We start from the raw sequence: 22,484 nt of genomic DNA, 5'->3' as shown, positions 1-22,484 counted from the left end.
TAAAATTAGGTGTTTTAGACACCTATTATTCATCCCCCGTCTGGTACGGGAGGTAAGTTTGTTGAAACACTCGCGAATCCCCTGTCAGCGAGTTACTGTATTCCTTCGTTTGCATATATGCTGAGGATTTGAAAACGACTGCTTTAATTTCCTTGTAAAGGGAAAGGACTGGACATACAAGATAAGGGTTCGGATTTCATCACCGCTCCCTTCTTGCCCGCCTTAGGAAAACGAAACCAAACGCGAACCTAAGCCTAAAATATGACTAGAACGAGACCTATAGGGTAACGAGCTTAATAGGAAAGTCATTCGAAAAATATTGGTTACTCTTTTAAGCATGCTTCAAAGTTCATGATGGTTTCTGTGAGTTGAATACGCCTCCTTGTAACGCCGGTGAGGCCTTGGGTATTATAGCTCCACTGAGCTTCCCTCGTCTCGATTCATCTTACTTAAACTCGGATTGATTCCAGAGGGGTTTGCTTAAATTGTAACGAATTCCCTTTCGGAGAATTATGAGCTGGTCTAGAAACAATCTAAGTGGATCCATCATGCTTTTTGTTTGCTAGAAATCAGTAGGTTTGCTGTGGTGGAGTCAGCCTTGTTTGTGTTTGCATCGAACTTCCCTTCCTTTTAGGATTTCTTTCTTTTTCTTTTGTTTTTCTAGTGAACGCCCAAGGTTATTAAAGAGCGGGCTTGGAAAAGAAACACTCTAGGTCGTTTGATTAGTGATAAACCTAGTAGTTCTTCTTGTGAAGGCGGGGAGCTCGAAGACTCTTCTTTTGATAGCCCCCTTCCTTGGAAATTTTAGCTTTGAAAACTTGACAATTAGTGAAGAAAGTACTCCTAGTCCTTTGGTAGTGCCAGAAATGACAACTTTTAAAGCTTTATTAAGCCCGACTAGGACCTCTCGTCCGTCTTGTATCAAGTTAGCTGAAACCAAGGCAAATTATAAACTCAAACCTGGAACTTTACAGATGCTCCCAATCTTTTTAGGAAAAGAGAATGAGAACCCCTATTTTCATGTTAGGGAATTTGAGGAAGTTTGTAGTACTCTGAAGATTAAAAACCTTAGTGATGATGCGTTGAAACTTAGGTTATTCCTTTTTTCCTTAAAAGATAAAGCCAAATCTTGGCTGTATAGTTTGGCTTCTGAGTCAATTGAAACCTATGACCAACTTACATCTGCCTTTATACAGAAGTTTTTCCCAAGGTACAAAACATCGTCTATTAGGACACAAATCTATACTTTTGCTCAACAAGAGGGAGAATCTTTATATAGGTATTTAGAAAGGTTCAATGACTTAATATATCAATGTCCTCATCATGGTTTAGAGATGGTTAGGTTAGTTCAGATCCTCTACGAGGGTTTAGATTATTCAACAACAACCATGGTTGAGTCCTTATGCACAGGTGGGTTTGAGAATAAAACTGTTGATGAGGCGATGACATTTTTGAATGAAATCGCCAATAAGACCCAACAATGGGAAAATAGTAGGGAACCCCAGAAAACAATTCTTCTAAGTAGAGGAATTGTCAATAGGGTAGAAGGATCTTATGAGTCAGATGCTAAAATAGCAGCCATAGCCAAAAGGTTAGAAACCTTAGAATTAGGTCATTCTAGTGGTAATAGTGGTAGAATAGAGCCTTCTTGGGAAGGCCATACTGTTGAGGAGCAAGCCAATGCTCTTTATAACAATATTAGATTCGATAACCGTCAGAAGTTTGACCCATATTCAGAAACCTATAACCTTGGATGGAGAAACCATCCCAACATTTCTTGGTCTAAGGGCCAGAATCAAGGTCAGTCTAGTAACTCTCAGGTTCCCCCAGGTTTTGGCTATACTAAGAATCCTTCAGCTCCGGCACAGTTTCAGAACCCTTCGGATAAGAAGATTATGAGTTTAGAAGAGTCTCTTGCTTTGTTAACTCGTAACACTGTGCAGTTTCAGCAATCTATCGCTCAAGGTTTAGAAGAAAATAAGAGAATATGTCAGGCTAACTCTCAGGCTATTTTCGAGTTGAAAACCCAGGTTAGTTAGATAAATTATTCTTTAAGAGAAAGAGGTAAGTTTCCTAGTCAAACTCGACCCAACCCTAAAAGAATTAATAAAATAGGTGAAAGACCATCCGAACATGTAAATGCTATTAAAACCCTTAGGAGTGGCAGAATGATAGACAACAAGGTTTCCATGCCTGATAGTGAACATGCTGTAGTTCACCCTTCTGAACCAGAAACTGAGGAGACTGATAGAGTCTCTAAAGAGACCAATGAGGGTCATATTGACCCCGGATTTGTTCCTAGAGCCCCATTCCCACAGATGCTAGTTCCAACTAAGAGGGAGCCCAACTTTAATGATATATTGTAGGTTTTTAAGCAGTTAACTATCAACCTTCCATTATTAGATGCGATTAAGCAGATTCCCGCTTATGCTAAGTTTCTTAAGGATATGTGTACGCGAAAGCGAAAACTTAGTGTCCAGAAGAAAGCCTTCCTAGCTAGTCATATGAGTTATATTATTCAGAATATCATTACTCCTAAGTATAAAGACCCATGGTCCCCTACTATTTCTTGCACAATAGGTAAATACCGTGTCGAGAAAGCTTTGCTTGACTTAGGAGCCAGTGTGAACTTACTTCCATACTATGCGTTCCTTAAGCTAGGACTTGGTGGGATGAAACCTACCCAGATGACACTTCAGTTAGCTGATAGGTCCGTTAAAATTCCTCGTGGTGTGATCGAGGATGTTCTTATAGAGGTCGACAAGTTTATATATCCTGTGGATTTTGTTATCCTAGATACCCAACCTGTCCCTGACCCAGAGAACCAGATACCAGTAATTTTAGGTCGCCCGTTTTTAGCTACATCCAATGCGATCATCAACTGTCGAAACGGTATTATGAATTTGTCTTTTGGTAATATGACTATTGAGCTGAACATTTTTAATATTAGTAAGCTACCCTCTGAACTAGATGACTCGAACATAGAAGAGGTGAACATGATAGGAACATTAGTCAAGGAGTCATTACCAAACACTTTGTTAGAAGATCCATTAGAAAAATGCCTAGATCACTTTGGGATTGATTTTGATGATGATAATGTGATTAACGAGGTAAATGCTCTGTTAGATTCAACCCTTTGTTAGACACTAATGGATGGAAACCTAAGTTCGAACCACTACCAGTTCTAAGTCTACCCTAGTTCCTTCTTTAGAAGAGCCTCCTAAGTTGGACCTTAAACCATTACCAGATACCCTGAAGTATGTGTTTTTAGGCCCATATGAAACTTTACCTGTGATTATAGCATCCGACTTGGATAGTGATCAGGAAAGTAGGCTAGTAACCGTCCTTCAAAAAAACAAGGAAGCTTTAGGGTGGACCATAACAGACATTAAGGGTATAAGTCCTACTGATTGTATGCATCATATCTATTTAGATAGTGACACCAAACCTTCTAGGGAGATGCAACGTCGACTGAACCCTAATATGAAAGAAGTAGTTCGAACTGAGGTTCTTAAGCTGTTAGATGCAGGCATTATCTACCCCATTTCAGACAGTAAGTGGGTCAGCCCCGTTCAGGTTGTTCCCAAGAAATCCGGTATTACTGTATTCCAGACTGATAACAATGAGTTAATCCCAACCCATGTGACCACGGGTTGGCGTGTCTGTATTGACTATAGGAAATTGAACAAGGTCACTAGGAATGACCACTTTCCCATTCTCTCCATCGACCAAATGCTACAGAGATTAGCTGGACTAGCCATTATTGCTTTTTAGATGGATATTGCGGTTATAATCAGGTTGTTATTGCCCCAGAAGACCAAGAGAAAACCACTTTTACCTGTCCCTTTGGTACCTTTGCGTATACACGCATGCCTTTCGGGCTATGTAATTCCCATGCGACCTTTCAGCGTTGTATGTTGAGCATATTTTCTGACATAGTAGAATAGTTCTTAGAGGTCTTTATGGATGATTTTTCAGTGTTTGGTTCGTCTTTCGATGAGTGCTTGCATCATTTGTCATTAGTTTTGACTAGGTGTAAGGAAAAGAATTTAGTGCTTAATTGGGAGAAATGTCACTTCATGGTTCGTTCAGGAATTGTTCTAGGGCATATCGTATCTTCGAAGGGTATAGAGGTAGATAGAGCCAAAGTTGACCTTAATAAAACTTTACAGGTCCCAAAAACCGTAAGAGATATTAGGTCATTCTTAGGGCATGCAGGATTTTATCGTCGATTCATTAAGGATTTTAGCTTGATTTCTAGACCTCTTTGCAATTTGCTTGCAAAAGACGTTAAGTTTGTCTTTGATGATGCTTGTTTAGAGGCTTTTGAGAAGCTTAAGATTTACTCACTACCGCCCCCATAGTCCAGGCACCCAACTGGAACCTACCCTTTGAGATCATGTGTGATGCTTCAGATTATGCTATTGGTGTTGTGCTAGGTCAGCGAGAAAAAATTACTTCATGTGATTTACTATGCTAGCAAAACTCTGAATGATGCCCAGTTGAACTATACCACTACGAGAAGGAACTATTAGCCATTGTGTTTGCCTTAGACAAGTTTAGACCCTATCTCTTAGGTTCTAAGTCATAATATATACTGATCATGCTGCTTTGAAATATCTTCGTCAAGAAGGATACGAAACCTAGATTGATTAGTGGATCCTTTGTTGCAAGATTTTTCCAGACATTAGAAAAAAAGGGTGCCGAAAATGTAGTAGCAGACCACTTGTCTAGGCTGTTGTTGATTCCCCTGATGATTCCCTTCCTATAAGGGATAGCTTTCCTGATGAACAACTGTTCTTTGTTACCCAACCTTGGTATGCGAATATAGTGAATTATCTTGTTACTGGTCGAATGCCCCATATTGGGGTAAACAAGATCGTTCTAGGTTTTTAGCCGAGGTAAGCACTTCTTTTGGGATGATCCTTATTTTTTAAGTATTGTCCGACCAGATTATTAGGAGATGTATACCTGAGAGTGACCAGTCCAGTATTATTTCCTTTTGTCATGATCATGCTTGTGGGGGTCACTTTAGTGCTAAGAAGACTGCTGCTAAGATATTGCAGTGTGGATTCTATTGGCCTTCGTTGTTTAAAGACTCCCATAGTACTGTGTTACTTGTGACGTTGCCAGAAATTAGGAACCATTTCCGTAGGAACATGATTCCCTTGAACCCGATTTAATTGTTGAGGTCTTTGATGTGTGGGGTATTGACTTTATGGGTCGTTTCCTAATTCTTTTGGTAACTTATACATCCTTGTCGTTGTAGACTATGTCTCTAAGTGGATTGAGGCGGTTGCGTGTAAAACCAATGACCATAGGGTTGTGATTGAGTTCTTAAAAGATAATATACTTACGCGTTTTGGTACACCGCGAGCTATAATTAGTGATGGAGGGTTGCACTTTTGTAATGGACCTTTTAGGCTTTTGATGAAGAAATATGGTATTACACATAAGGTAGATACCCCATATCATCCACAGACTAGTGGTCAGGTAGAGGTTTACAATAGGGAGACAAAGTGTATATTAGAGAAAACAGTTAATCCTAATCGGAAAGACTGGTCGTCTAGGCTTACTGATGCCTTATGGGCTTACCGTACTACGTTTAAGACTCCCATTGGAATGTCACCTTATTGACTTGTATATGGAAAGGCATGTCACTTACCTGTTGAGTTAGAACATAGAGCATATTGGGATGTTAAGCAACTAAATTTTTCACTAGACAAGGCAGGAACCTATAGGAAACTCCAGCTCATTGAGTTGGAAGAGATTCGTAGAGATGCATACGATAGTGCTAAGGAGTATAAGAGCAAAATGAAACTTATGCATGATAAGAATATTTTGAGAAAGTCATTTTCTCCAGGTCAAAAAGTTCTTCTGTATGATACCCGCTTGCATCTTTTCCCTGGGAAGTTACGTTCTCGGTGGACGGGTCCTTTTATTGTTCGCACTGTCTTTCCTCATGGAGCTGTTGAGATCGAGACACCGGATGTTAGTAGTTATTCGAAGGTTAACGATCAGAGATTGAAACCCTTTTTAGAGCCCTTTCCTACAGGTGATGTTGAGGAGGTCCCTCTGGAGGACCCTGTTTACCCTTGATTGACCATCGAGGCGATTGTATGTTGTATATTAGTTTTTGATTTCTTTCTTCACCCAGGTACTATATTTTCGACTCCTCTCTTTACTGATTCCTCATGTTACCTTACTTTTTGGTATTGCTATTTCATTAGAAACATTGAGGACAATGTTAGATTTAAGTTTGGGGGTGGGGAAGAAACTTTTTGTTAGCTTTTAGTTGCAATAAATAAACTCTAGAGCCTAGAAATTTATGCTTATTAAGGTTGGCACTAACCAATCTAAGTGGATGGGAACATCTTGATTGTAGGAGTTGAGGAACCAATATGATTAGATGGAAACATCTAAAGAGTCTATTCATAAAAGCACAAAGCTCAGGTGTTAGAATTAAAAACATGGTAGTTTCGCCATATCTCATTGAATCCTAATCCTTCTGTTTTTATTTTTAAGAAGTGAGCACATGATTCAAGTTGTTACCTTTGCTAGGGCGAATTAGGGTGATTGAGATACAAAAAAAAAAAAAAATTGAGACCAGACCATCAGACCAACTGGAATAAATTCAATAAAGTCGACCAATGGTGCCCTTGTATATGCCAGTTGTGTTGACCTAGAGTTAGGTTTATCGACCACTGGTCCCCTTGTATATTCCAGTTGTGTTGATATTAGTCAGACAAGTATCTCAGTCCATTAGGATAGGTTCATCTTGGCAGAGGCCTTTAGACATATATGAGAAACACCGTTCACTTTAAACCATCTACTTTTCTCTTTATCCATCTTCTTAATCTTTCAATGTGATTGGTTGACTCCGATTATGATGTCTTGAAACTATCTGAGTAGAGCTCTGTCACTTATGTATGAATTTTAGTATTCTGAGGGTAAACTCCTGTACAACAATTGGAATTTCTCATCAGGGTACTTCCTCCTATAGTCAATGATTGTATGCCAACCAAGGAGATTCTTTAGTGCCTTCCAAGGTTCTGCGTAGATAGCTAGGGTCTGGAGTAAAGGTTTTGTGGGTACACCTCTGGTAAACCTTCCGGAGACAACACTCCGCCGCTAGGGCCACCTAGCGGTTTAATGGCTTGTTGCACGTGCTAAGTGTAGTCATTTTATATTAAATTTGCTCGAGGACTAGAATAATAAGTTTGGGGGTATTTGATAGACACATTTTGTGTCTGAATTGTCCTCAGAGTCTCTATTGCTAGTGCTTGATTTTGTAATTATTATGGTGTTTTTATATTTGTGTAGGTGTTTTTGGAGAAATACACTTGTGTGGAAAAAGTTGCTCAAAAACTGCTATTTGGACCCCCGGAGGAAATTTGCTATACGGACCCCAAATTTGGCTAAGGGGCACCCAAGGTTATGCGTAACCCAAATTCATCCTCAGCACCCAATTACTAAGAGGAACACTACCTGCTATTTGCACCCCCAGAGCGTCACCTGCTATTCGCACCCCTGGTTTGGTTAGGGGGACACCGTCTTCATTATTTCAAAAATCTAGTTTTGGCGGGAAAAGCTCACAGGCTGTAGAAGATTTAGAATTCGCATTTTGGACGGGAATAAAAGAGACTAAATGGCTGAAACTCTTTGGGATGACGTGATTGGGCTTATCAGGCTTGGTAAAGGACTTTGGTTCGATCCAGTTTGGCTGGATATTCCGCGAGAAGAAAACCGGGTAACACGTTCAGGCAAGAAGTATTCACGAGATTTCTTGTTGTTTTGGAAAGATTATATGTGTCTGAGGCGTGTTGAATCAATCCTACAGCGTGTACAATCATGTTTGGAGTGTTTGTGCATCATTTCAACGCGTGAAATGTTAATTCAGGGAAGAAAATATCCGAATATTATTTTCTCTTTACTTCCGAGTAATGGAGAAGTATTTGGAGTTATGGAGGATATTTATTGTGCACGAGAGGTATAAAAAGGTTCCTGGGATGTCTTAGAAGGGTTACTGAGAGTTTGGGAGAGTTTTGGAGAAGACAAAGGCGATAATCAGAACCACCACAAATATGTTTCTGCTGCTGCTCATCTGAAGGACACGAAGAATAGACCATCCAAGACAGTCGTTTTTCAACAGTGGAAACGACACACGGGCGCGGGTCGAGAGCTACAGAATCAACGACAGTACTGTTCTATCGTTCTTTTCAGTTTGTAACAAATATAACTGTTACAAACCCGGTTTTATCATTGTTTCTCCCATTTCATCTTTGTAAACACCCTTTGAGCAATAAAAATGAATATTGAGCGTGTTTCCATGATGATGAGATAATTCTCCCACAACCAAGGCAATGAGGAAGCTATTCACGCATGAATAATGGGTAACTATTTCATTTTCTCTAATTTTTAATTATAATTCACTCAATCACTGCTTTTGCAGAGTTTTTAAATGTTTACATAATTTTATTAATTACTTGTGATTCAATTTGATAGATTATACTTTGTTTAATCAATTGATAGTCTATGCTTGGGGAATACAATTAATATTTGAGAATATGTTTGATCATTTGTGAATTAAGAAATAAGGGACTTAAAAGATAATTAGAGTTTTGGATTATTTTCCATAATTTATTCATGTGTGATAGTGGAATCGGTGTCTTGGTTATTCCTAATAATCTTGAATTAAGTTTTGTTTGTTTTTAAATTTCATTAAATCTAAAATCTTTTGCTTTCACAAGTCTCAAAGAACTTTTTACTACAAGTCAATTAAAAATTACATCATATAGCCAAGTGGCTCCATTGGCATAGTAGCACCTGGTGTGGAATAACGGCATGCTAGTGGCATGCCAGTGGCCGTGGCATAGCGACATGCTAGTAGCCGTGGCATGGTGGCATGCCAGTGGCCGTGGCATAACGACATGCTAGTAGCCGTGGCATGGTGGCATGCCAGTGGCCATGGCATAGAGACATGCTGCTAGCCGCGGCATGGCGGTATGCTAGTAGCTGTGGCATGCCAGTGGCCGTGGCATAACGACATTCTAGTAGCTGTGGCATGGTGGAATGCCAATGGCCGTGGCATAGCGACATTCTAGTAGCGGTGGCATGGTGGCATGCCAGTAGATGTGGCATAACAACATGTCAGTGGCATGGCCACGTCTGTAGTGTTATAGCATGACCAAGGTTAAGATTTGGCTTCGTGACTAAAGTTAAGGCTTGGCGGCGTGGCCAAGTTTAGGGTTTGGCACTGTGGACGAAATTAGGCATCGTGGCCAAACTGGGATTTGATGTCGTGGCCAAAGTTTAGGGTATCGCGGCATGGTCGCTCAAAAGTTTCCACAAGCCTGTTAGTTTGGTGGCGAACTTGGATGGCTGAGATTGCATCTCAGGAGAAAAGGTAGTCGTCGACCATGGCTACCTTTAATTGGCAGTGGCGCCTTTAACTTGCGCTAGCGGTATTGAGGCATGGATGGCATGGCTCGTGCATGCCTTTAGCACGGTTGCACGCGTAGCCATAGCCACTGAAATTTTGGCACGTTGGTGTGAGAATCTTTCATAAATTATGGTTTAGCTTGTCGAAATCCTAATTAGTCTATATGACACGTCGCATGAGGTGAGTGGTCATGTTTGGCGCGTTTGGCATGTGCATCTAGCATGTGTGCCTGGTATGTGCGTTTGGCATGTTTGGCATGCTTCTTGGCATGCTGGTGCGTTTTTGGGAAGCCAATTGGCTTTGCGGCCATCTGCGCGATTTCCTTCTTTTCAACACTGTGACGAGTTTAAAGTAACCTGATTGGTTAATGTAAGAGGTCCGTCCAGGCATGGGCGTGGCTACACTTCTGTGTGAGTGTGGCGGATTTAAAGCGACCTGATTGGTCGATGGGAAGTGGGGCCGGCAAGCTGTGGCCATACTTCCAGTGCGATGTGGAGGATTTAATCGCCTAGTTTGGATAAGTATAGTTTTTCGACCAACGGGGTCTAGTGTACTGCGCGGGGCGCGAAACCCTAATTTTGCAAATTAGTCGGGTTTACGAGTTTTTTATCAGTTACCACAATAATTGGCTGGATTTTGTATGCTGCCATAAAAATCCTTATTTACGGAATGCAGTGTGCTTTCCATATGAGCATTTCGTGCGATGACCTGGTTCATGCTACTTCGCAGCGATGCCATACCGATATTAAGGGTTCTGCCGGGGAACATAGCACAGGAAAGTACTCAGTGAGTCTTGTATTGGCGTGCGGAAATTTACAGAGTGTTTGGGATGGTTGCTACATTCGCCAGTATGGATAAATTTCATGTAAATATATTGAATGTCTCAATAAATATGCTGGTGGAGAGGTTAACATCCACGACACCGTTTCCTTGCAGAGTGACGTCAGATGTAAGGTTTTACGATTTAAACCCTAAGCTAAAAACCACCATCAATATTAAGTCCCCTTCTTAGCACGTAACAATGCCATTGTTATGGGGTAAGCATGAGATGGTGACGGACGAGAATAAAATCGAAATAGCAAGACGTGAAGAGATTGCCAAGGAAATTCAACTAACCTTTGGTGGAAGGAATGAGGAATCTGTGATCCTTGTGTTGACAGCTTTTGCATAAATTCGTCTTGGCCATGGGATGTTGGCACCAGTGCGGCATCTTTGGCTACTGGTTGAGGAATGGTTCATGGCGCTGCTGGCTAGGTAATTGGTTAGGACGCGGTTGGGGTTGGCTTGGGTCGCGGATGGCACTTGTCAGGAGCGGAAAAGTTGGCGCTTAGAAGGATACAGGTGCATCGTCTATCGAGCAGAGAAGCTGGCGCTGGGAGGATGCAAGCTGTTGGTGCTGGCTAGGGCATGGAGCCGTTGGCGCTGGCTTGGCTGTGGCGCCGTTGGCTTGGGTTGGCGCTGGCTTGGCCGTTTTCTTATATGGTTAATGCCTCTGTGGAAAGGAGAATACATTCCAGGTACGCGTCCACGCCAGGGTTCCGAGCTAGGAAACGTATTCCTCCTTTGAATGTTTGACCTTTTTTTTTGTTTAATCTTCGTTAAGGTTTCGACGAGAGATTTCATTGAGGATGATTTTTCGGCTGTCATGTAGGCTCATCGCGTTTGCTCAGCATCCATTTATCTCTAGGGCTTCCGCAGTATCTATGCTGGTGAAACTGTATCATCTTTCCCAGTTCAAGGCAGAGGTTTCTCTTGTTGAATCCATAATTCTTTCATCATGTCGATCAGAGGTGGATCATCCTCGAGCCAGACAGATTCTTCAGTCAAGTGCAGGCGGTCTGGCTCTTGTGATAATTCCCCCTTCCGGACGAGTCAAGAAGATCATACCGGTATGATTTCGTTAACCAATAGATATTTGTTTATTATTGCTGGCGAGTGACGAAGGGAGACTTTATTTTGCGCAGAGATATCCAACTGGGACATGTGTGACCGTCGTTGATGATGATGATCTGACCGCCTCCCTTTCTTCGAACCCGAGCACACCGACTGCTGCTGATCTAGAAAATGCTGATTTGGGTATCTCTTGCCATGAATATCCCAATGCAGGCTTGTCATTTGAAATCCGCATGAAGTGTTTATCTTCTAGCTACCGAAGAGTCGGTAAATTCTTAGTGCGAAAGGAATTCGTGACTCTGTAGACGAAAATATGGAGAAGATATGGCCATATTGCCACCAAGATCGTGGTGAAGCATTGTTCGCTGACTTTGGTTACCACAGTGAATTGTCTTCTGCCTATGATTGTTGAAATGGAAGGCACATCCATCCGCGACGTTACGGAATCAACTATTGAAAGGTGGGAAAACATGGTGTCTACCTGTGAATCCCTTGAGTTAAATGTAAGTTGGTTGCGTCATCGCCTTGACATTGTGAAGGTTGACAGAGCCAGTATTCTTGCTAACGTCGTTCCTGCCACAAAACCCATTTTGGAAGAGGAGAAGGCTCTGGCCGTGGAATCCCAAAAGGTGGGAAAGGCTATTTAGGACTTGAAGAGTAGGACTGAAAGATATAAAAACAGGTTGAAGATGATGCTTTCAAGGAATTCCAATCTATTGGACGGTCTTTTCTGAGTTATGTAGTTGTGAGACGTCTGGTTTTCTTTCTGGTCTCGAACATATGTATTTTTTTTGTAATGGTTTTTGGAGAAATAAGATAATTTTCATTAATATGCTTTGACTAAATAAAATTTGGTAACTGGGATGTGAAGGAAACAGAAAAATTCCTGGCTAGCCGTGCTATGAGACGGCGAGAGGTGGGGTAAGGGTTAGGCGTAATATGCCTTGAGCCATTTTCCATTGATGACTGTTTCCAATCTGCCTCCATCTTTCTTGATAACCTTGTAGTATCCACTGTTATATGCTTTGGTGACCACATAAGGCCCTTCCCATTTTGGAGAGAATTTTGGTGCTGACATGTCTTATTGGATGTGTTTGGAGGTCTTCAACACCGGATTCCCTACTTGAAAAACTCGAGGTTTCACAGCTTTGTCGTATGCTCGGGAAATTCTATTTGTGTATGCTTGCGCGTGATCCTCTGCTTTAGCTCTTCTGGAATCCAAAGTGTCTAGATCCGCTACCCTGGCATTTGCTGTTTCGGCTTCATTCCATTGAACTCCGCTTGCTTTGACAATCCTAGCCGATGGGATTTTAATTTCTGCCGGGAGTATGGCGTCTGCGCCATAGACGAGTGAATAGAGCGAGGCGCCAGTAGAGATCTTTGGTGATGTCCGATATGCCCAAAGCACCATTGGCAGTTGTTCGTGCCATGTCCGAGGGTTATCGTGCACTGTCCGGCTGAGGATTCAAATTAGAGTCTTGTTGGTGCTTTCGGCCTTCCCATATAGTGGAGAAGATTTGTTTAATTCCATATTCTTCAAGTAACTCCCGTACCTTCTTGTTGGCAAAAGGAGTGCCGTTGTCGGTGATGATGTGCTTGGGCACGCTAAAACGAAAAATGATATATTCCTTAATGAACACTGCAATTTTGGCTCCAATAGTCCCTCGTAAAGGGATGGCTTCGACCCATTTGGTGAAATACTCCGTTGCGGTTATTATATACTCATGCTGTTTTGATGACGGCGGGTTGATTTTTCTAATGATGTCGAGTCCCCAGCTATAAAACGACCATGGACTACTTACTGAATGTAGGGGAGTAGATGGTGCGTGGATAAGATTTCCATGAATTTGACATTTATGGCATCTTTGAACAAAAGCAGCCGCATCGTCTTCCATGGTCGGCCAGTAGTATCGCTCGTGTATTTGGAGAAACAACTTCTTTTTCCCTTAGTGCTCGCCTTCGTGCATTTCTTTCAGTATGATTGGGATTTATGCTTCGTCCAGGCATCGTAACAAATCTCCTCCAAAACTTTTTCGATAAAGATTCCTTCATGAAATATGAATCTCTTGGATCTTTCTTTCATCTTGGTTGCGTCTTTCTTGCTTGCAGGGAGTATGCCGTCGCGAAGATAACTGATTGTACGGCTTTTGCCAGTCCCCAACATGGTCAACAGAAAAAACTTCCAATTAGTGTGGAGGTGCTTGGAAATTGGAGCAATCGAGATTGAGTCTCCATTTCTGGCCAGTGGTAGCCAAGGTGTTGCAGGCGACGATAAAGTGTTACCACCAACATTTGTCCGCAAATTTCGCTATGAATACGGTTAAGCTGTTGTTGTGCCTCTTCGTCTCCGAGGCATCTTGACAGGGAACCATCTTAGTTCCGGTGGTACAACATCCCTTGAAGCATGAAGAAGTTTTGCAAGGTCTCGAGACTGACCTTTCCTTGGGAGAGCGAGCTGTTAAGCTCTTGGATAATCAGTGTTCTCCAGTCGTTGTCTTCAGTCTCCTCAGGTTGCGAGAGACATGTCGAATCTATGGTTCGTCTCTTCACTGTCAGGGTTTCCTCTAAACCTTCGAACCGCAGATTCGATGCTAACGTGTCCAGGCAATCAACATGTTTGTTGCTTCCGCGTCCAACATGTGTTATGGTCGCATCGGCGAAGTAATTTAGCATCCTTTGTGCCTCGGATCTATATGGGGCCAATGTCACTTCCTTCAGTGAGTACACTCCATTTATATGGTTGACCAGTAATTTAGAATCACCTCTTATTTCCAGACGCGTGGCTCCGGCTTGTTTGTCTAATGACAATCCTATGAGAAAGGCCTCATATTCTGCTGAATTGTTGGTGCAATGAAAGTCTAGCTTAAAGGAATGCGAGAATACTTCACCCACTGGGGATGCTGGAACCACGCCTGCTCCTCCGGTATTATTTCTAAGGGTGGCAGAGCCATCAAAAAGCAATATCCACGCTTCTTCTTTGACAGAAGAGATTTCCGGAAAATCTCCAGGAAGGTCCTCGTGTAATGCTGTGGTGCTCTCTCCTGGGAAAGCTGCTAGCAAATCCGCAACCGCTTGTCCTTTGATTGCTCTTGGGGAAGCACACGTTATGTCAAACTCTGACATTTGGATGAGCCATTTGGCTGACCTTCCTATCAGGGCCGGTTTTGAAAGCATGAACTTCACAGGATCTCAGCACCACTTTGTTTGAGAGCATATAATGCCTAAAATTTTGGATGGAGTAAATCAGGGCTAGTCACGTTTTTTCTGCTTTGGGATATCTGAGTTCGGCATCTCTCAAAGTTCGACTGAAGTAGTACATAGGGTGCTCAATTCCTTCGTCATATTCTTGGGCGAGAAGAGCTCCAACAGCAGTGTCACTGAAGGCAGTGTAGAGGCACACCGGTCTTCCTTGTATCAGGGATTTCATGAAGGCTGGGGATGACAATATTTGTTGAATCTTCCGAAACGCCTCTTGTTGTAGTGCAGTCCATACGAAGCTTGCTCCCTTTTTCAGCAAGGGGGTAAATGAAGCGACAAGCTGAGCTAAACCCGGTATAAAACTCCGAATGTAGTTTACCTTACCCATGAAGCTCTGGAGCTCTTTTACGGTCCGTGGGGGCGACATCATGAGGATGGCTTGGGTTTTGACTGGATCGACTTTGATTCCCTCAGCGGTCACCTGGAAACCTAGGAATTTTCCCGAAGAAACACCAAAGGCACACTTCAACGGGTTTATCTTCAGTTTGTATTCGCGACACCTTTCAAATCGCAACACCTCTATATGAGCCGCCAGAGTTTTTGATTTAACCACTATGTCATCTACATAATCTTCAACTTGCTTGTGCATCATGTCATGGAAAATAGTGGTCATGGCGCGTTGTTAGGTGGCGCCGGAATTTTTCAAGCCGAAAGGCATCACAGTATAGTAAAAGTTTTCGAGAGGAGTTCGAAAAGCTTTTTACTTGCGTCATGCTCGCACATATTTATTTGATTGTATCCATTGTATCCGTCCATAAAAGAGAACATACCGTGTCCACTGGTGGCGTCTACCAGCATGTCAATGTTTGGAAGAGGAAAATCGTCCTTGGGGCACCATTTGTTTAGGTTCCTAAAATCAACACAACACCTGATTTGGCTGCTCTTCTTCTTCACTGGAACCACATTGGCCAACTAGGTGGGATGGTGGATGGGTTTGATGAGACCGACGGCTAGCAGTTTTTGAATCTCTCTCTTGATCTGTTCCTCCACATCGTGTCTGTACTATCTCCGAGATTGTTTCACTGGTTTGGATCCGGGTATTATATTAGATGATGAGTGACCAACTTCTCATCCAAACCAGGCATTTCCTCGTATGTCCATGCGAACACATCTTGATATTCCCTAAGAAGGTCCACAAGTTTTGCGCGCTCGTCAGCACATAAAGCCGAGATGATTGAGACAAGCCGCGGAGATTCCTCGCTTCCGATGTTGACAACTTCAAGTTCATCCGTGGTGGAGTTGGTTCTGTCTTGTAGTTTTTGAGGTGCATCTGGCACCTCCTCTTGTGGATTGCTGCTGTGATTGCATTCTACTGGGCGGAGATACTGGGTGGTAGTTTCCTCTGTTAATTACTAACAACGGCGTTGATATACGGTTTTCCATTTTTCATCACGACTTGCGATAAAATCCCGCTCCCGATTGACATGAGAATGAGCCAGATCTCCGCTTGACGAGGGAAAACTGGCGTGCTTTTCCTTTGTAGGGATTGCGTGAGATCGAGCTTCTTTGTCAAATGATGTGAGCATGTCCTCCTCTTTTATTGACGCCCACGTCAGTAGTAGAGTGTAGCGAACCTTGCCTGCTGGACGCCGTGAATTTTTCTTTGGTTCGAACATCTCCATACCACAGATTGGTGCATAAGGAGATAATGATGCGGGGATGCGGATGACTTCTCCGTTCAACATGGTCTTCAGGCACTAGTGATATGTCGAAGGAATGATCCTGTTGTCGTGGAGACACGGTCTTCCCAGTATCATGTGGTAGTCTGGCTCTTTTTCGATTACTTCGAACTTCACCTTTGACTGGGCTGGTCCAACTGACAAATTTGGGTTTATGTATCCATACGTGCTGGTTTGGTTTCCTTCGAAATATGTCATCATGGTAGGCTGTCGTACGACTTCGCTCGGCCGCACCTTGGTTGTCCTGAGCGTTCTAAGGGTAATGACATTGGAGGACGTACATGTGTCTATGAGGGCCATTTTGAACTCCACATCCTTGATGCGGGCAGTGACATGTAGAGCCCAGTTATGTCCTTCTTCTGCCACCATGTCGTCTTCAGTAAATGTTACATTGTTGACGGACACCTCTGACATCCTTGAAGTTTCTGGGCGTAAAGGAACCAAACACATGTCTAGGGATATTTGATTGATATCAGCAAATGTTTTTGCTCGCTGGTCTTTTGAAAGGTGTAGAAGTTCACACAAGTTTTCCACCAACGCGGCTGCCTCCTGGTCTACCGGTTTCTGATTGGTGGTGAAGCTGTTAACTTGGGAGCGATCATCCGAGACGTTAGTCCCCAGTCTTGGAGTTTCCGGGATGGGTGAATCACTCAGATTCGATGTCAGGATGATAAGAAAGTTGAGTGTGCTATTGATCGCTTCCTTCATCAGGTCCATGTTCCTTGCGTGGATCTCCTGAACCCGTGCCATTTTGGCTAACCTTGGAATTTCCCCATCGGTTGCGCCATTAGGTGCCGTGTTGGGAGAGGGAACATCGCCATTCTCCACATTCCAAGCGGAGTTTGGGATCATGGATTCAGCTCTAAGACCGACCATCTTCTGAGAATTGGGGTCGAAAAGTAAAATTGGGGATTGAAAATTGATATTGCAACCGATAGATTAATCTCCCACTGTGGTCGCCAATTGTTTGTGGGTGAAAACTGTTTCTGCCGGTTTTGGTAAATTTGTGTGTGAATGAGAAACGAGTCTAGACCCTAAACAATGTACTGCACAAGATTACTTTTGATTCGAGAGGTCAATCTGTACAATCCTGGCCTAAACCAAGAAATGGCCATTCCAGGCTTGCTTCGATCAAAAAGTGAAGGAGAAGGGTTGGTCTTAGGTAGGGAAGCTAAGAAAGTATTGAGACCAGAATAGTTGATTCTGAAGGTGTGGTTGTTTACGACTTGTATCAGAAAGTAGAATTGGCTAGCAGGATGGAAAGCTAACAGGTGATTTATGGATACTGTGTTGTTCTTTGACCAAAACGTGTTGTTTGGTGGAAATAGGTGAGACCTATTTATACAAGTCGCAACAAAACGTGTACCCTGGTCTCGTAGGAAGTGGAAACGATTGAGTGGAGTAACGTGTAACCGTCGGACGTTATGCTTCCATGATGAGGAAAGTGAATTCGTGTAACCGTCGGTCATTACGCTTCTATGATGAAGGAAGTGAATTGTTTACACCGTTACTTTTACCACCACTAACTGTCCTACTTCATGACACTCTCTTGTAACGGACGCATTGCACGCCGCGTGCTTTAAACCGCCAGACCAATACCCTGATGAGTATCCCTCATTTTGTGACATGTTTGATGTCTCGAGTGTTTTCGTGGAAACCATGCAGCAGGTTGCTATGTGTGGCAAGTCAAAGTCAAGATACTTTGCCACAGGTAAATAACATATGATGCTTTTAGGCTTGCCTTGGTCGGCCGCGTAAAACTTGCCACAGGTCCGTCAACTTGGTGTCGAACTTGAATGGTTGTTACATCTCATGAGGAAGGATAGCCGTTGATTATGGCCGCATCTTGTTGTATAGCGAAGTGGTGCCATTCGTAGCGCCTGGTGGAGCCATGGCATAATGGCATGCTAGTGGCATGCCAGTGGCCGTGGCATAGCGACATGCTAGTAAACGTGGCATGGTGGAAAGCCAGTGCCCATGGCATAGCGACATGCTAGTAGCCGTGACATGGCGGTATGCTAGTAGCTGTGGCATGGTGGCATGCCAGTGGCCGTGGCATATCGACATGCTAGTAGCCGTGGAATGGTGGCATGACAGTGGTCGTGGCATAACGACATGCTAGTAGCCATGGCATGGCGGCATGCTAGTAGCTGTGGTATGCCAGTGGCCGTGGCATAACGACATGCTAGTAGTTGTGGCATGGTGGCATGCAAATGGCTGTGGCATAACAGCATGTCAGTGACATGGTCACGTCTGCAGTGTTGTAGCATGGTCAAGGTTAAGATTTGGCTCCGTGACTAAAGTTAAGGCTTGGCGGCATGGCCAAGGCTAGGGCTTGGCAGCGTGGCCAAGGTTAGGGTTTGGCACTGTGGCCCAAATTAGGCGTCGTGGCCAAACAGGGATTTGATGCCGTGGCCAACGTTTAGGGTTTGGCGGCATGGTCGCTCAAAAGTTGCCACAAGCCTGTTAATTTTGTAGCGAATTTGGATGGTTGAGATTGCATCTTAGGAGGAAAGGTATCCGTCGATCATGGCTACCTTTAATTGGCAGTGGCGCCTTTAACTTGCGCTAGCGGTATTGCGGCATGGCTGGCATGGTTCGTGCATGCCTTTAGCACGGTTGCGCGCGTAGCCATAGCTATTGAAATTTTGGCACGTTGGTGTGGGAATCTTGCCTAAATTAGGGTTTAGCTTGTCGAAACCCTAATTAGCCTATTTGGCACGTCATGGGGTGACTGGCCATGTTCGGTACATTTGGCATGTGCATCTGGCATGTGTGCCTTGTATGTGCGTTTTGCATGCTGCTTGGTATGCTGGTGCGTTTTTGGGAAGCCAATTGGCTTTGCGGCCATCTGGCACGATTTCCTTCTTTTCAACACTGTGGCGAGTTTAAAGTAACCTGATTGGTTAATGTAAGAGGGCCGGTCAGGCATGGGCGTGGTTACACTTCTATGTGAGTGTGGCGGATTTAAAGCGACCTGATTGGTTGATGGGAAGTGGGGCCGGAAAGCTGTGGCCACACTTCCAGTGCGATGTGGCGGATTTAATTGCCTAGTTTGGCTAAGCATAGTTTTTCGACCAACGGGGTCTAGTGTACTGCGCGGGGCGCGAAACCCTAATTTTGCAAATTAGTCGGGTTTACGAGTTTTTTTTGAGTTATCACAATAATTGCTTGGATTTTGTATGCTTCCATAAAAATCCTTATCTACAGAATGCAGTGTGCTTTCCGTTTGATCATTTCGTGCGATGGCCTTAACTTTCGTACTTGGAGGTTCATGCTACTCCGCTGTGAGTGAACACAAATCCGTCATGCATACCGATATTAAGGGTTCTGCCTGGGAACATAGCACATGAAAGTACTCAGTGAGTCTTGTATTGGCGAGGTGCCGAAATTTACAGAGTGTTTGGGATGGTTGCTACATTCTCCAGTCTGGATAAATTTCATATAAATATATTAAATGGCTCAATAAATACGTTGGTGGAGAGGTTAGCACTCACGACACCGTTTCCTTGCAGAGTGACGTCAGATGCAAGGTTTTACGATTTTAACCCTAAGCTAAAAACTACCATCAACAGTGCCAAATTTACCACTTAGGCAGATCTGTTTGCTGGTTTACCAGCTCTATAATGGACGCAAAACTCGGGAACTTGGCAGTTTGCTATGCCCATAAGAACTGGTCGAACATAGTCCCAAGGACAAAAACAAAAATAATAATAATGTAAGGTCAACTGCGTCAAATTCTATACTTAGAACTAAAGGACGAAAACATGGGTGCTTCTAAAAAGACCGTCCAAAAAGACGATCTAAAAACCGCACACAAAGAAATGGGGGTGAGTGGGCCCCGTCTCCGAGGAATTATAAGGGGTGAAGGTTTTGTGGTCCCCGTTCCCGTATGTATGCGGTTTTTAGATCGTCCAAAAGCACGATCTGTTTAGAATTTTCGCAAAAACATACGCTTTGTTTGCCTTTTGTGGACCAGACTTTCCAAAAACTATTTAAATAACAGAGCAAGCATTTTGTAAACTTATATTATATATTTACGGGGTTTTTTTTTTCCTAGAGGGAGGATTCAAGGACACTCTTAGATGGACAAGGTCAAACAAGATTTGTATCATTTTCCCCGCAAAATCCAAACAATAATGAATTTAAGTGTAATATTTTGATGGTATGTTCTCTTATAAGACTCAATTCCTACAAAAAATGAACACAATTCGAGATGTATAAAACGACCATCTATTTCTTTGAATATCAGCCGTTCAAAATTAACGGTTGAAATTAAGATCAGTAGATGGTGAGGAAATGCAACGAATTTAAGGATGAGTATAAAAGTTAGGCTTCACGAGGCAGCTCCCCATATTTTGCTTTTCCCCTGGAGTAAACGCAACATGCATGCCATGTTCTACACGCTGGCTCAAACCAGATTAATTGAGCAAACAATTTCAGAAATTGGCAAACCGGAATCTCCTGAAACAGAAAAAATACGGTTTACATTAACTAGCAGTCTAATGCTTTTACTTGAAAGAAAATTTAAGCCTAGCTAGGGAAAACGAGAAGCGTGAGAGACAATCAAACAACTACAGTTGCATGCATGTGTATAAATTGGGCCGGCCATACAAAGCGAGAGAGTACCTTTATATGACCACCGTTTTGTAAATCCTAAGTCATCAATTGACACAAAAAGATTGGATTTGGTGTTCATAGTTGGTCTTTTTCACTTGACACAATTATCCCTTCCTTTTAGTCCAATTACTATAACTCCTTATATATCCTATTTTTTAGGGGTATAATTGGAAAACAAATTTTAATATAACATATCTAAAAATCCTTGCATTAGAATTTTACAAATTTTATCTTATTAGAAAGGTAATAAAAAAAGCTATGCAATGAGTACAAACAACAATATCAAATTTTGAGTTTTTACGAAAAATTCGGATGTATTTATCATTTTAGGCACAATTTTAGAAAATTAAATGTATATTCATTATGCAAACCACCAAAAAGGATGCATAATACTTTATGTAGCCATATTTTGGTTTATGCATCAACTAATTTTCCGTTGCAACTAATAAAATGATGTACTCCCTCCGTTTCAAGAAAAGTGATACTTTCGTTATAGGCACAATTCTCGAAAATTCAATGCATAGCCATTATGCAAACCACCACAAAGGATGCATAACACATCATGCAACCATATTTTGGTTTATGGATCGACTAATTTTCCATTTCAGAAAAAAGTACACAAAATTGGTTAAAAAGACCAAAATCAACAATTCCTGGGTGAAAAAGACATGTAAAATTTGATACTGTTTAAATGGATGCGAATGTAAAAATAGCCAGGATGTAAACAGTTTTATCCTACCCATTTTTAAATACTGTTTCTTATTTTTAATTTACATCAGGATGCATCCAGTTTCATCATTGCTCTTTTTTAAGTTTAAGCAGGATGAATCCAGTTTCATTTTTGCTATTTTTTTTTGTGTCCATTTCACCCATACTAATTTTTATTCGTCCATTAAAACCATGTTTTAATGCTTTCACATTCCGAAAAAAATAATACTTTCACATTCCGTTTCAGGAAAGTTGATCCTTTCTCCCCGTTTCGAAGAAAATGATACTTTCATCCCGTTTCGAGAAAAGTGATACTTTCGTCCCGTTTAGGAAAAAGTGATACTTTCGCTTCGTTCCAGAAAAAATATCACTTTTTGGTATCAACCCCTAATAATGTTGGTATCAGTCCATATAAATCATGGATTAATTGAACAAACAACTTCAGGAGTTGGCAAACGGGAATCTCCCGAAACAGAAAAAACACGGTTTACATTAACTAGCAGTCTAATGCTTTCACTTTGAAAGAAAATTTAAGCCTAGCTAGGGAAAACGAGAGCGGGTGAGAGACAATCAAACTACAGTTGCATGCATGTGTAATTTATTTATACCTTCACGTGAATCTTTTTCTGGCACATTAAAATATTTAAACATGTTTAATTACCTTATCTACTACTCCATAACACCGTGGAACCTGATATGTGATTTCAAATGGAAAAGTAACTGTTATACAGGAGGTTATAAGGTGAACAATTTAAACTAACATTTTTCTTAATTTTGATTTTGTTTAGATTAATTTGGAAAGTTAAATGAAGTCAATAAGTTTGTCACAGGTACCAAATATTACCTGTTCATGAAATAGTTGAATGAGTGACAACACCTTTATA

At 42.2% G+C, this 22,484-nt stretch overlaps 1 pseudogene; it reads right to left on the bottom strand.

Annotated features, from left to right (window-relative positions):
• Positions 1 to 1,230: 1,230 nt before the first annotated feature.
• On the bottom strand, positions 1,231 to 1,330 carry LOC113307263 (annotated as a pseudogene).
• Between the last annotated feature and the right edge of the window lie 21,154 nt (positions 1,331 to 22,484).

This window comes from Papaver somniferum, chromosome 8, assembly GCF_003573695.1.
Source record: "Papaver somniferum cultivar HN1 chromosome 8, ASM357369v1, whole genome shotgun sequence".
In the NCBI taxonomy this organism is placed as follows: Eukaryota; Viridiplantae; Streptophyta; class Magnoliopsida; order Ranunculales; family Papaveraceae; genus Papaver; species Papaver somniferum.
This window is presented reverse-complemented; position numbering and strand designations above follow the sequence as displayed.